At 35.3% G+C, this 16,163-nt stretch overlaps 1 pseudogene across 1 annotated transcript in view; it reads left to right on the forward strand.

Annotated features, from left to right (window-relative positions):
* Positions 1–15,588, forward strand: part of LOC121956912 (uncharacterized) — a 28,614-nt pseudogene extending 13,026 nt beyond the window's left edge. The window contains exons 2-5 of the transcript XR_015774852.1: positions 1,701–2,000; positions 3,390–3,718; positions 5,035–5,276; positions 6,065–15,588. The product of XR_015774852.1 is annotated as an uncharacterized LOC121956912 (transcript). The remainder of the gene's footprint in view (positions 1–1,700; positions 2,001–3,389; positions 3,719–5,034; positions 5,277–6,064) is intronic.
* Positions 15,589–16,163: the final 575 nt, after the last annotated feature.

The raw sequence follows: 16,163 nt of genomic DNA on the forward strand, positions 1-16,163 counted from the left end.
TATTTGGGGAATGTGAGGACATTTTGAAACATGAGGCCATTTTAGGGAAAGTGAGGGTGTTTATGGATGGCGAGGACAATCTTCTCATAAGGACATTTTTGTTATTAAATTAATTTTGGGAACGTGAGGACATTGCTAAAATGCAGAGACAAATAGTGTGTTTTCTGTGTGTGTGTGTGTGTGTGTGTGTTTGTGTGTGTGTGAACGGATTAGTGTCCTCATTATTTATTTATTTCTTTTTGAAGCAGAATGTGGGTCACTGTGTGGCAGCAGGTCACATGTTTTTGGACAGATGGACCTGTGGAGAGTTACTATTATTATTATTATTATTATTATTATTTAATGTGAACAGATGCTGAGGTGAAGTTTTTACGGTTGTTGGGATGATTTGGGGGATTTATGTCTGTTAGAGGATGTATGGAAATCACAGCTGTACATTAATGGGCCCACTGGGCTGTGTGTGTGTGTGTGTGTGTGTGTGTGTGTGTGTGTGTGTGTGTGTGTGTGTGTGTGTGTGTGTGTGTGTGTGTGTGTGTGTGTAGTAGTTATATTTAAAGGGTCAGTTCACCCCGACGCCAGCACACATATTTTCCCACAGACCTGAGTGGGTTCTGGTCTGACTGTGAATGTTGCCTTTAAACTGTGAGTTTAATTATTTTTGTTTAGGCCTTATTTTTATGTATTATTCTTCTAATTGTCCTTCAAATTAAGCTGCATGAGTGAAGTTACATCCTTAACCCCTCAGGGACTGTTTAGTGTGTTTTATGTGCTTTTCTTTGTTTTTTTTTTTTGTAATTTTGGCTGTTGTATTTTGGCGATATTTTTTTTCATATCAGTTGATATCGATATATATCACGATATACGTCAAATCACTATTTCTGTCAAGCTTAAAGGTTCCCTTTGACTCCTAAGTGAGATATGAAGATATCATAAGGTTAATTTTGGTTTAAATATTTGTTTTCTATCAGACATTGAACATGACAAGTATACTGTGAAACAGGAACAGGCATCATTGTGCTGATAATAGTCCAACCTCTCCTGACTGCAGGACTCTGACTTCAGCTTCTGTCAAACTTCTGTGCTATTAATCATTTTACTCAGGAGTTAAAAACTTTTGAGTCGGTCTACTTCTCCTATAGCTGCCGACAGCCTGCCGACATTCACAGTTAGAGAAAGGCTGAAAATAAGCTCATGTGCTTGTGGCCCCGGGCCCCCAAAACATTACATCTGCCCCTGGTAATAATAATGAGAGCTCAGCCTTGGCCGGATGAGACACGGAGCGATGTGTCCTGGTGTTTCTAAATAATTCATCCAAAGTCTGATTAAAGCTGAAGCTAACACAAAGTCGTCTGTAGAGTCTAAAGAAGTCACTTTCACCTCTGCAGATGTGTCTGTTTCAGCGCTGTGGCTGTCAAACACTCAGCTGTTTATATCGTTATTGTTTTATCGCCCAAGGTGATGATGATGGTGATAATGAAGGTGATGATGATGATGAAGGTGGTGATGATGATGGTGATAATGAAGGTGATGATGATGATGAAGGTGGTGATGATGATGGTGATAATGAAGGTGATGATGATGATGAAGGTGGTGATGATGATGGTGATAATGAAGGTGATGATGATGATGAAGGTGGTGATGATGATGGTGATAATGAAGGTGATGATGATGATGCTGATCGTTTCTCTCTGTGTCTACAGACCAGCTGAAGGCGGTTATGGAGCAGGTTTTGGACTTTGCGGTCCACGAGCTGACGAAGATCGTGGAGGCTTCGTTTGACGACCTGCTGCTGGAAATCACAAAGATGGAGCGCGAGCAGAAGGTTCTGGAGGAGCGGCTGGACCGGAGCGCCGACCGGGGAGGAGGGGGAGAAGGGAGAGGAGGAGCCGGGGGGAGGAGGAGGGGCTCCGAGAACGACTCGGTGTCCCCCAGCGGCTCTGAGGACGCCCGGGAGGAGGTCGCTGAGGTCACCATGTCCAAAGAGACGGCCGAGACGGACGGTGAGTCCAGAGTCTGCTGTTGTCCTTTAACCCTCACAGACTGATTGTTATTAACCCCTTGGGGACTGTTTGGAGCATTTTAGGCTCTTTTTCCTCGTCATGTTTTGATAATTTCGGCTGTGTTCATGCATTTGCCAGAAAGTTTGTCCAGATTGTTTTTTTAGTTTAATCAGTGAATTTCCATCTCAGCTTTACAATAAGTCTGAAATACACTAAAAAAATGTGAAAAATAAATTTGTAATTTTACTATTTTCCACCTGATGAGGTCATTTTGACCATGTGAGAATCAGAATCAGAATCCGGTTTTATTGCCGAGTTCATTTACATGTACGAGACATGTGACTCGATGTTTTGGTGCAAAACAGTTAACATAAAGGACAGAATAAAAGTAGTGAATTTAAATAGAATAGGGCATAAGATAAAAAATGTAGAAGCAATTTAAATGTATAAATTGACAAAACAGAATATAAAGGACACAAAATGTATCAGTGTTTCCTCTAGGATTTTTTTCAGCAGCGGGGGCAGGCTCTCCGGGGAGCCGTGGCGGCGTAAACAAATGACACTTGACTGCAGATTTTAGTTTTATGCCCAGCATAATGCCCCTTTTTATTGAATGGTTGGCATGAAAATCGCTTTTTAAAGGCTGAATGTAAAAATACATCATGGCGTGTATATTGCTTAATGCTATCAATTAGTTTACTCACGTTAGCGACACTGAGTTGAGTTGGCACCGGGCCCAAATAACTTAAGCTACGTAGCCTTAGCTGGCCATCAATATTTTGCGAATGTTTATTTAACTAATAAAATCTATTATACGTTTTCTTAAGCTAATAAGTCTACCTTTTCTCCGGTAAGTTGCACGCTATTTTCCAGCCGACACTCCTCTGACTCTCCGACCTGATGCCTGGATGCGAGCAGCTCATTAACGTCGGCACCAGTTAGTTCTGTTTGGGGGGTATCTACCCCAAAGAGTAGATACGGAGCAAGATAGTTATCTGCCTCAGCACTCGCGACACCCAACGCAGTGCAGGACTGTGCTGTGATGCGGCGGTGGTGTATTTGCAATTTGAAAAAAAAAACCAAAAACAAAAAAAAAACGACATTTGAAGGAGCGGCGGGTAGGATTTAGGAGTGGCGGGCCGCCACTCCTAAATGAGTGTAGAGGAAACACTGTGTATGTACAAAAGGTGCAGTGGAGAGATTGTACAGTTTGATATTTTTTAAAATTTGATTTTGAAAAGTGCAACATTTCCAAAGTCTCAGATACAATTAAATGATAATATAAATAATAAGCTATATAAATCTCTCCTGCTCTGTCTCTCTGTCTGTCTCTCTCTCTGTTTCCATGCCTCCTCTCTCTCCTCCGTCCTCCCCCCTTCCCCTCCTCAGACCCAGAGCGTCCCCCCGTCCTCTCGGTCTCTCAGGACTGGGTCCCCATCCTGGACAAGGTCTTCGGTCAAAAGTGGTGCAGTGACGTCTGGCAGATCAAGGAGCTTGGGGGAGGAGGTGTTGGGGCGGAGTCTGGGGAGGAGGGGCCGAGCAGGTGGCGACGCTCTCCACCTCCTCCGTGACCCTGGAGCCGTCCCCCTCCTCCCCCCAGCAGGACCCCCGCTGGACTCCTCTGGAGGACATGGAGGTGTTTTCTCCCGATGGAGACGCTGCAGACAGTCAGGGGGACACCGCCGGGCCCCCACCTGGACCCCCCCTCAGCCCCACAGGTGACCCAGAAATCCAGAAAACCTTCAGTCTGTTTACAGTGAGCCGACTCCTTTGCCAAAAAATTAAAAGAGATCGAAAATAAAAACACAGCTGAAAATACAAATACAAGTAAATGATTGAAATTAAAAATCTCTATTTTAATAATAAAGTTAAGGGAAATAGTGAAACAGCTGAAAACATTAAAAAAAAAAAAAAATTTTAACAAAAACGTATTGGTCGAAATATATAAAATTGTGCTGTGGAAATACTGATTTATCAAGCTGAAAATATAAAAATTTTATTTTTTTTTTACTTAAAAATTACAGAAAATATATACATGACAAAAATAAAAAATGAAAATATTGAAAAAGTGCATAGAAAACATGAATTTGAGAACATCCAAAAGAGTGAAACCAAAAAAAATCAAATAATGCAATATATAATATTAGCTAGAGACAAAGATATAAAAAATTAAATATATAAAAAATAATACAGTTGACAAAAATATTTTAAAAGTTGCAAGAAAAAAACATTAGTAAAAACAAATATAATCCTAAAATTCTGATATAAAAGATAGATATAAGAAATAATATTTTAAAAACTTAAAATATATTTAGTATATATGCAGGACAAAAATATAAGAGCTAAACAAATAGAAAAATAACATTTAATTAAAAAAAAAAAACAGGTTACAGTAGAGATGCAGATAATAGTGCTCAGAAACAGTAAAAAAAAAGTAAAAATATAACAACAAAAAATTTAAATATGTATTAAAGATATTTAGAAATAAAACAACTTAGAAATGATAATACAAAAGTTTTTACAGCCGAGTGTTGTTGTCTTTACTGCCCTCCACTGGACAGTTTTATCACTAAATCACCCAACAGGACAGGAAGGAGTTAAAATGAGCATGTTAACCCTTTAAAACCTGAGAAAATCTTCCTTATTTCTTTAAAAACTAGCGAAGAAGGGAAAAGAGGGAAAAAAGAAATGACCTAAAAATTAAAAAGTAATTAGTGAAAAGTTCAAGAAAATAACCTGAAAACTAGAAAAGAACAATAAAAAAGAAATAAACAAATAAAGATAAATCAAAAGAAAGAAAGAAACAGGCAAAAGGATTTAAAAAGAGTGTTTTAAAAAATTCTAACAATTATGTAAAATAATTTTTAATGTGTTATTGTGATAAATATAAATACTGTTTTTCATCCGCTTTTTTTCTCCTTTTTTCCCCCAGAGACAATTTTCCTTTTTTCTTTTTAAAAATAAAAATCTAAATCTGCTAATTCCTGCTGCGCCGACTGCAGATCAGTTTCTCACGAGTCTCTCTGGTCTTCAGGTTCTTCGGGTCGTCGCTCGTCCGCCTCGATGCTTCATCGTCTGCTGACTCTGCCGTCGCAGCTGCTGGAGGCCGACGACGAGGACGCCGCCGCCAAGGAAACGCTGGCCGCTCTGGCCCTCGAATGCGACCGCAGAGACGGCATCGAACCTGGCCGGACCTGCCCGTCGCCCCCGGCAACCAAGGAGGAGGAGGGAGACGAGGAGGAGGAAGAGGAGGAGGAGGAGGACAAAGGGAGGAAGGTGAGGAAGAAGAAATGAGTCTAGTTTTATTTCATCATTTTATCATTTTATTTTTCAATATGAAATCAAAATAAAAGGTCAAAATAAATGTGCTGTGAAAGTACTGATTGTATAAAGAAACATACATAACCAAAATATAAAAAAGTTGAAAGTAGTTATTATATATATATATATATATATATATATATATATATATATATATATATATAAACTAAAACCTAAATATTTAAACATGTACTAAAAAACATATAAGTAATAATGTATAAAAACTGAGCTGTGAAAATAATAATATAATATATATAAAAATTAAATATATAAGTGGAAATGTACTGCACTACATTTATTTGACAACTTTCATTACTTAACAGTATATAACATTGTTTTAAAAAAACAAACAAACATAAAATAAAACCAAAGAATTAAAGATGCAATGAATAAAAAAACACATTGGTAAAAAATCTAGTTACTGAATGTAAAAATACTTAAAATACATTAAAAATCTACACATAAAAAATAAAGAAACAAAACTGAAAATTAAACTGTAAAAAATAGTTTAAAACTTTTTTTAACATAACATAAAATTAAAGATATAATGAACAACATTGAACAAAATAATGAATTCTATTTTATTATTTATTATTATATAACTTGACATTACATGTATATTATATTATGTTATGTTATGTTATATGATATGATATGATATTATATTACATTACATTATATTACATTATATTACATGTATATTATGTCATATGATATTATATGATATTATCCTGTGTGTGCAGAAGAAGAGGCGGAGGGTCTGGTCAGAGTGCGAGGAGTGCGGTCGGAGGTTCAGTCGGATGTCTCTCCTGAAGGCTCACCGTCAGTCTCACGTTGCCGAAAACGCTGCCGCCGAAACCTCGTCCCCCTCGTCGCCGCCCGGCAGCACCGCCTCGGCTTTACGCTGCTCGGACTGCGGGAAGAGGTTCTCCTCGGCGACCCGCCTTCACAGCCACACCCGGACCCAGCACCCTGGGAACCGGTCCTGAGCTGGCCCCGAACCGGTCCTGAGCCGGCCCCGAACCGGTCCTGAGCCGGTCCCGAAATGGTCCACCTGGGTTGAACTGGAAATAAAAAACGGGAACAACGGAGCTTCAGAGCAGAGTCCAACAGAATCTGAACAAAGACGCAGATCAGAACCAGAGACCAGAAACCAGAAACCATCCAACCCATCAAACGCACAGACCCGACCATCAGGGATAGACCGGTTTTAGACTCAAAGATACTTTTACTCTGAAATTGAACAGGAAGTTGACTCCAGACGTTGGCACTTTATTATCAGGGCTGAAACTAAATTATTGATTCAAACACTGATTCATCTGTCAATAACTTTAACAGCTCATTGATCGGTGATTGAAATGACAGAGATCAATGAGAAATGTCCAGAGAATAATTGAAGGTTGAAACTATTAATCAGTTTTCAATTATTTTTTTAGTCATAACTCAGTCAAGACACTATGAACTGAAAAACGTATTTAATCCAAATAATTTTGGAGTAGCAGCACTTAAAAAACAATGAATTTATTGTTTTATTTTTTGAAAAAAATTAAGAAGACATATCATTTTAAAAAATTATTTAAAAAGTACTTTTTTTAAATTACGGAAGCTGAGGAAAATAAACTAAATATGAAGTCGAGCAGAAAAAATGGAACAAAAATGAAAAACAATCGATAAAATGTTTGATAACAGAAACCTAAAAACAATAATGATAAAAGAAAGAAGGAAATTTAAAGTTATGAATATAAAACATAATAAGAAGTTAAATGAACTAAAAAAGCCTTAAAGTCTAAAATCTGTCTATCCATCGGCACCTGACAACCAATCAGAGCATCTCTGGAGGAAGGTCACATGATCGACTGTCATCAGGGACCAGCGGAGAGTCCTGATCTGGATCGATGACACGGATTCCTAAAGTTTGAACGCTGATGAATCTCTTATTGAATCTTTTCTGTTTTTCATATCAAAACATTCAGTTTTTTTAATGTTGATATTTTTTAAAAAAAGAAAAAAAACTTCTCAGATGACAAAAATACAAAAAAGATCCCTGAAAACACAAACAAATGTGAGTTACAGCAGATTTGCTTATTTCACCTGAATTAAAACGTGAAGACAGATCAAATATCAGCCACACAGGGAAACCTTTAAAAAAAATCATTTTTAATTAATAATGTTAAGAATTATAAATATTTTTATTTCTGTGGTTTGTAACTTTTCCTCAATTTTTCTGAAAAAAAGGCGTGGGATCTCATAATGATGTGATGGGGATTTGATTAGATTTGATTTTACAAAAAAAAAATTTAATTTGGAATTTCGGCACCTTTGAATTATGAGGAACTGCTGCGTTCGGAGCGGATTTGAGATACTGTACTTCAGTTTTTCAAGTTTTTGCTTTCAAAATGGCAAAAACGACACAAATCTTTTTGTTTCATAAATAAAAAAATAGAACTTGAGGGTTGTAATAACATTACAAAAATGAATCTTATAATTCTGAAAAACACAAAAATAAACAAAACACTGCAAATCAAATCAGGGCTTTAAAACGATTTGAACTTTAATTAATCACAAATGTTGGAACAGATTTAATAAGAGATTCTCAGAGATTTGAATTTGACTTTTAAATCGCGACCAGATGAATCTGATCGAACTGACGAGGACGGAAGCTCCTCCTGTACGTCCGCTTCTTCTTCTTCTACTCCTGTAAAATATCCTGGCGGACAGGAAACGAGCTCCAGCTGCTGCAGGTGAGTTCGGCTCGGGCAGGTGACTTTTTTTAATTTGCAATAAGGTCGTGGCCTCAGCAGCCGGACGGTCGGAGTGTCGTTTCCTGCTTCCTGTTCCCTCTCCGGTGGTGATTTTCGTTTCTCGTGTTGGATCTGTACGACGTGGACTCGCAGGATTTTTCTACCTGTTTGTTTTTAAAGTGCCCTTTTATCGTTTCAACAAACACACGGACGTTTTCTCTTTTTATTGGAAACTATTCTTGGATTATTATGGAAGCAGAGAAACGCTGTTCTTGTAATTATTTTTTTGCGGCGTCATCTCGACATCGGGAGTTCATCCTTTCGTTATCTGGAGGTCTCGAAGAAAAACGGGTGAATTTATGTTGATTCAAGAAAATTTAAATTAAAATATTTTTTTTTTTTTTTTTTTACAGCAGTCAACTGAGCTGCGTATATTATTTCTTGATATATTTAGTTTGTTAATTATTTTACTATGGAGATAACAAATCTAATTAAATAGTTAATTCTTGAGAAAACAAAAGGCTGATTAATTGTGATAACGAGACGATTTATCACAATAACACGACACATTTTCTCGAGATCGCAGATAATTAAACTGCAGTCAGCTGAGCAGAGTTTATTATTTTGTTATCTCGAGATAATGAAGCTCATTGTCTTATGATAATGGGTTAATTTAAAATTTTAAATTCTTGGCAAAACAAAAGGCAGATTTGTTGAGATAACAAGATAATTTATCACAAGAAAACGACTTTCTTTTTTAAAAATAACTGATCATTTTAACACGGTAAGCCGAGTGAAACGTATTGTTTCTTGAAATAACGAGTATTATTTTATTATCTTGAAATAATGAGTTAATTGTTGTCCCTTTTTGTTGGTATTTTATTGGAGAGCTGTGATCACCGTTAAAGAAAACAAAAGACAGATTTGCAATGAATGAAATTATTTATCATGAGAAAAACAATACTTTTTCCTAAGATCAAGGATAATTATTCAGCTGAGCTGAGTTAATTATCTTGTTATTTAAAAAATAATTTGTCAAGTTTAAGGAGATGATTTATCAAAATGCTGTTTTCTCGTTAACAAAAACCTTGTCATCTCAAGAAGAAAAGTTTCTTTCGTCATCTTGAGAAATTTTCATTTTATTTTCAAAAGAATCAAAATAAATTTACCCGTTTAAAAAAAAACAAAAAACTGCAAGCACGGCCGTCCTTGGCTTCCATACTTTCTTGTCAGGTGCTTTTTTGTCGTCATATTTTACATTTTTTTGGACGATCTTTGAGGATTTCCTCTGGCGTCACTACTCTGTAAAAACACAAAGGAAGTTCATCAGTGGCATCTTTTTTTTTTTTGGACTTGTTGAATGTGAATCTCAGCAGTTTTTATCCTTTCTGTACAGTTTTTACTTTTTGGACAGAACTGATGATGAAACGAGAGAAAAGAGGAAGGTTTTTTAAATCTGTGACCGTTTACTCTTCTGCTCCCTTCCCTCCTCCCTTCCCTCCTTCCCTCCTTCCTTCCTTCCTTCCTTCCTTCCTTCCTTCATGCCTCGTGTTTCGGTCCAGTTCAGTTCAGTAACCTCATGTCGACACACAGATACCTCCTGAAGTCAAACACAACCACACACACATTTACTGCTGGATTTTATTTTCTCTGGCGTCAACTAATTATTATTTTATTTTCTCTACATTAATATATCCGATATGTATGGAAGCCTGTTACTGCCAGACAAATAAAACAATATACAGCAACGTTAAGGACAGAATAAGTAGAAACACTCCGCGACAAAATCTGATTTATACACATTTATTTAAGAAAACGATCTGGAGGAGATTTTGTTTAATTATGAGATGAAGAGCTTGAGAGTTTTCTCAAAATCTTTTAATTTTTTATTTTTTTTAGAACTTAAAAAAAGAGAATTGTGAGATATTAAATCTAAATTTTGACTCGTTTAATCATTTTGATTCAAGGAAGTATTTTCGTTTTATGGCTGTCAAATGATTATTAATTTTTCTAAAATTGCAATTTGTTGCTGAATTTCAGTAGTTGATCACAATTAATTGCATTTTTTAAATAAATTTTATATAGAGTGCGTCAGATGGACAAAATAGCAGCATGCGATTAACATGATTGGAAAAAAAAAGTGTGATGTTCGGACCTTAATTGCATCGCGATTTCTGTGTAAACGCTGAACGCACTTATTTTTATGATACCTAAGTTTTTATCAGCTTCCATCAATGAATCAGACATAAATCTGAAACAAATATCTGTATTTTAGTCTCAAAACTCAAATTCTTTGTTCATTCCGTCAACAAACAGACAAGAAATTCAGTTTATAAAAACACCACCACGCGTTTTCTGCTGGAAAACACATTTGTTGTTTTTTTCTACAACTGACTTTGAATAAAAATATTCATATCCTCACTTAAATTATATCTGATCTGTATGGAAGCCCATTTCTGCCAATAAAAAAAATGAAAAGATAAAACGTTACGACAAAAACGCAAACATCCATTGTTAAAAGTAATTATGCAATACTTTATCAAGCTTATGATTCGTTCTGAATATTTTTTCGATGTTTTCTTTTTTAAAAAAATACTGTTATTTAAAAAGATATTTAAAAACTTCTTAGTTTATTAATAATTATTATTATGTAGTACGGATAGAGTTTTAATGACAAAGAGCTTGAGGAAAATTTAAAAACAAGATTTAATAATGAGAAGTAAACAAAAAACAAAGCGAGAAAGAACAGATGAAATGTAAGAAAGTTATTACTATGAGATATAGATGTATGTAATTTTAAACATTTTGCAATATGCTGATTATTGCAAGAACTAATTATTATTAATTAATTATCTTGAGTTTCGCCTGCAGATTTTGTCCTCAAAGGAAAACTTTTCAGCGTCTGTTTTATCAAACAAGATTACGTCTTCAGTTTAGAACAAGCTTTTTTTTGTTGTTTTACTTAGTGACCAGAAATTTAATTTGTATTTGCAATATTAATAATTCAAGTGATACAAATAATAGATAATTGGCAGGTGACTGTGTATCGATAAAATATTCACGTAATGCAGTACGATGCCAATCCCTCCACCCCCAATTATTTAATTGTATTTTTAAAAAAAAAAATCATTTCTAACTTTTTATGTGGAGGAAATGAGCTTCCATAAAAATGAGACGATTAAATTTACACCAAAAAAAGACAAATATCTATAAATATATTTTGTTCAAACTGATGGCTTTAAAGACATTCTGGACAAAAACGACAAATTATACAAAACCGAGAAAAACAGAAACAACAAAACAAAAATGTCCCGACATCCAGTGGACTCCGTACCTGTTCTGTATACATTTTATTTGAATCATTCCTACGTTTCTGTCTCTGCGCAGCAACAAACTCCAACTTTTGTAGCATTCGTTCGACAGGAGGCGGCGGAGGGACGGACGGTGATCAGAAGGATCAGAAAAACGTGTCGCTGATGAATCGTTTTTATGTATCTGTGTTGTTTCTGCTCTGCGATGCTTCAGCACGAACAATCAGACTGTTTTTACGCTTTGTAAATGTGCATACTGAACATTTTTTCTGATTCTGTTGTTGTTTTGTTTTGAACAAAAAACAAACAAAAAAAAAAGCAATATGAAGCCAAAAACTCTGCGGAGTTTGATTTGCTCAAGATGACGTAACAATAATCAGACCACCGTTTCAAATTTAAAAAGTGGGTTTGATTTTGGTGCATCTTGAACACGATGCTTTTATTTGATGATGATGATTAATTAACTGTTTAATTTCCTGCTGCTGAACGCTGCTTCAGTAACTAAAGCTAATTGTCTGCTTTGCTAACATCTGAATTACCCAACCACTTTTCTGCAACCGCCGAGCGCCTTCGCCGATCCGATGTGTTGCACTTTCAGCCTCCAACCTGTTCACATACCTCATTTTATTTCAAGTGTTTTATTTGTTACTCTTTCCACACAGACCTCATTACCTCAGTACATGTACAGCATTGATATTTGATTACAATAATGTGTGATATTTTTCTTTTTTCATTTCGGATGCGTCTCAGGTTTTTTGTTTTTTTTTCACGTAACCTGAAGCTGTCGTGTTAAAAACCACAAAACTGCAAAAACACACAAACTTCTCAGGTTTAAAGATTAAGTCCACTCATTTTTTTTTTTTTTTTTAAATCAACTTTCAGGACTGTTAACAGGTTTATTAGAGCCCAACAGCGAGGTATGGAAGCCCATTTATACCAAGACAGGAAAACAAAAAAATCAAAAGACTCATCATGTTTGGTGAAAATTATGAGACACTGAGTCAAAATATTGACTTTTTTAATAAAAATGTAGTTAGTCAAACAAAGTCAAAACTTTAACTTACATAAATTTTTTCCCTAAATTTTTTGCTGTTTAAACTTTTGAATTAAATTAAAAATATGAGATAAAGTTGGGTGTTTTGGTTGCTGTTTTTAATTTTGTCAAAATTAGTTTTAACAGGTTAAGATGACCCCCATCAGGATGCCCCGATATATGGAAGATAGAATTATTTTTAAAAAAACCCAAAAAGTCATGTGAGGTAGAAATTGAGAAATACTGCATTAAAAGTGTTAACTTCTTTGTGATAGTAAGCTAGACTGACTTAATCTTTAATTTTCATGGATTTTCTTTTTGAAAGTTTTTTCGCTCAGTTTTACAAAAGTACAACACTGCCAGGCCAAGACAGAAAAAACTGATCAGTGTCAGGTAAAGTTTTTCTGTTTTAACAAGAAACTTTTTTTGTTCTAACAATACACTTATTTATCTTGTTACAACGTGAAACATTTCAAGATAAATAAGAATATTGTTAGAACAATAAAAGCTTCTTGTTCTAACAGAAAATACCATGTTAAAACATGAAAAAGTATGTATGTGTTCATTTTATTAGAAACTTTTCACATCAGGGCACCTGATGGCTCAGTGGACAGAGAGGGTGGCCCATGTGTCCTCGCCACAGCAGCCGCGGGTTCGATTCCAGCCTCGGCCCTTTGCTGCACGTCATCCCCTCTCTCTTTCCCCTTTCCACACTCGTGCTGTCCTATCAGTTTAAGGCAAAAACGCCCCAAAAAATATCTTTATAAAAAAAAAGGAACTTCTCATGTTATGACCTCCGGGGAACTGAGCTTTTTTTGTTTGTTTGTTTGTTTGTTTGTTTTGGTCTGTCAGTTCTGCATTACCATACTATATTTATAATTTTTAAAAGAATAATCAGCTGATTAAGCTCAGATGTTTATCTTTTAAACGCACAACACGTTTGCAGTTATGTGGTTTTTCCAGGACAGCAGCTTCTTCACCGCACTGTGTTCAGACGCTGCCGTCAGACGGAAAACTCGTATCTCCGGACATGAACCTGTATCGCTGCCTGACGTGAACGCTGCACTGAACCAGGTGAAACTAACACCTGCAGCTCGCAAAACTCAAAAGTAAAGGTTTACGAGGTTTTTCTCCTGACGGCAGCGTCGTCATCGTCATGTGACCTGTTTAACCAATCAGTGCTCCTCCTGTTCTTGTTTACAAAGCCATAGAAGAAGAGAGAAATGCTTCTGGTTGAAAATACAAAAAAGGGAAAGTTATGAACAAATGAAACAAAAAACAGAATTGGGTGAAAACAGAATTGATCAAAATTGGGGGAAAAAAGGGATGGATTCCCAGAAAAAAGAAATCATAAAAGTGAATAATATTTTGTAATGTATTTAAAAAGGGACGTGATCAATTAAAACAAATGTATTTAACTTTTTGCATACTTAAGTGAACATTAACTTTTGATATCTTGTCATCACAAGAAATGTATTGGTGTTGTCGACATAAACATATGTTTTCTCCTAATTATTGATTTTCATTTTGTAATTACTAAAACATCCCATAATTACAAAGACTACAAAGAGATTTCTGGAAATCTTTACGATTTAATGTTTTCTTGTAATCTAATAAATATGAAAAATGATCATGCAATTTTAAAAAAGATTTCTACTTTAACATGGTAAATAAAATATGAGATTTTCCCGTAATTAAATGTTACAGATTCTGAAAAATTTTCTCAACAAATACTTACCTCATGATAATTTTCCAATTTTTGAGAAATTTTGTCTTCATTGTGAGAAAAAGAAATTCTTATTATGTGATCTTACAATTATTTGTTCTTGTATTTAAGTAATGTTAAAATAATAGTAAGATTCATTTCTTTATTTTAAAGTAGGTGATTTTTATTTCCTAACTAAGACATTGCACTAATAATTTAGATTTATGTCTTCTAGTTGAGGGACACTAAGTGGTATTTATGTGATACAGATATTTTTTAGACATTTATTTCATAAGATTTTTGTAATCATCAGACGTTTTTGGTGAATGCACTTTTTTGAAAAACTCCTCGCAGCAGGATGTAGTTATTGCAAATATTTCCACCGGACGCATTTCTCTCCATATTACTTTTCAAGGAGGTTGCTCAGGAAAACAATAACGGTTGTAAAAGGTCAAACTTTGTATAATTTTCCACACTGAGACGCATTCACGTGTAAATATCATGGAGCACATCTGGACTCCTGTGATTTTTTACATTTTTTTTATTTGATGTGTTGGCAGTTTTCTGAAAAGTGGTTGTGTGGTTCCCATGTGGAGAGAAGATGATGTTTCAGTTCAGCCTCTTGGTTAAAACGGCAGGCTGAGACAAAAAAATGAGTGAAGAAGGGAATAAACTCTGCAGTAAAAGAGCCCAGAGGGACCTGGATCTCTAGAATAAAGGGTTCCTTACAGAAACCCTTCATGGTTTGTTTGTAGAGCTGAAGTTTAGAGAACTTCATGCGGAGTTCCACAGGGAACGATCTGAGATCCTCTTATAGTTTGATGCAAATGTGGGAATGAGTTGATGAAAGGGATATTTTTATGACTTTCAATATTTACTTTAAGCAGATTGTATGTTTGTAACGACACAGGGAAACTACGCCTTTTTATTGTTTTAAATATCGATTTCTTCTCCCTGTGTAATCTCATCGAGCTGAACTGTTCATCTCAGTGTTTGGAGTTAATGCAATACTTTTGATAAATGAAAAAGTGTGCCCTGTTTTTGTAATTAAGCAGTCTAATAAAACCAAATCCAAAAGAGTTTCCTATTTAATAATGAAATTTAAGAAGGAGTTGAGTGACGGACAGTTCAACCTTCAGTCAATGTGAATTAACTCGAAATGACCATTTTGTGAACAATGTCAGTTTTGAGTGAATTATTATTGCCAACGTTTTTCATCTTTAAACCAGTGAAGCTGAATATTCACTGTGTGTTTGGCTGTTTTATGCCCCGTGTTGATCACAGCAGCACCGTGTGAATGTCATTTATGCCAAGTTACAAACTGTCTGCCATGACGATGATGATGTGATGGTGAAGGCGATGGTGATGGTGTGTGTTTTTCTTTTATTTTTATTATGACCTGTTTTAGTCGATGAGACCGGGTACTTTTTAGTGTTAAAATACAAACAAAACCAATAAATGTTCACAACGACCAGCAGCGCCTTACGACTCTGATTTACTGTTTACAGCTCGAGGAAAAAGGAACGGTTGTCATTAAAATTGACTACATGCTAAAATGATCTTGTGATCAGTCATTGTTGTGAAAAAATATGTTCAATTTTATCAGTTAAAGATAGATAGATAGATAGATGTTAAGCAAACACTTGAATTGTTGTTTTATGGTAGTGCAGTCCTGTGCAGATGATAAGATAATAAATTTACATTTTTTTTTAATTAAAAATGGATGAATACTCACTGTAAATATTTAATGTTAATCCATCACATATTTGATGGAAAAATACATATCAATATAGCTTTTTTATAATCTCTGAGATGTTTTCAAAATAGTGTAAATTTAAATTTCTAAAATGAAAACGTGGAAATAACACGGTCTCAAACATATTACAGCCTAATAACTGTATATGGTTTGTGAATTGGATTTTGGAATTTAGGGGGCCCCTTTAACTTTCACCAAGATTTTAAAATCAAAACAGGCTCTATGTGAACCGATGACTCTTCTCTGAACTTTAGAGGATTTGTTTAATGTTTTATTCCTGAAGGCCCTGACACACC

The sequence above is a fragment of the Plectropomus leopardus genome, chromosome 18 (genome assembly GCF_026936395.1).
Source record: "Plectropomus leopardus strain MGB_pleo_1.0 chromosome 18, ASM2693639v1, whole genome shotgun sequence".
NCBI lineage: Eukaryota > Metazoa > Chordata > Actinopteri > Perciformes > Serranidae > Plectropomus > Plectropomus leopardus.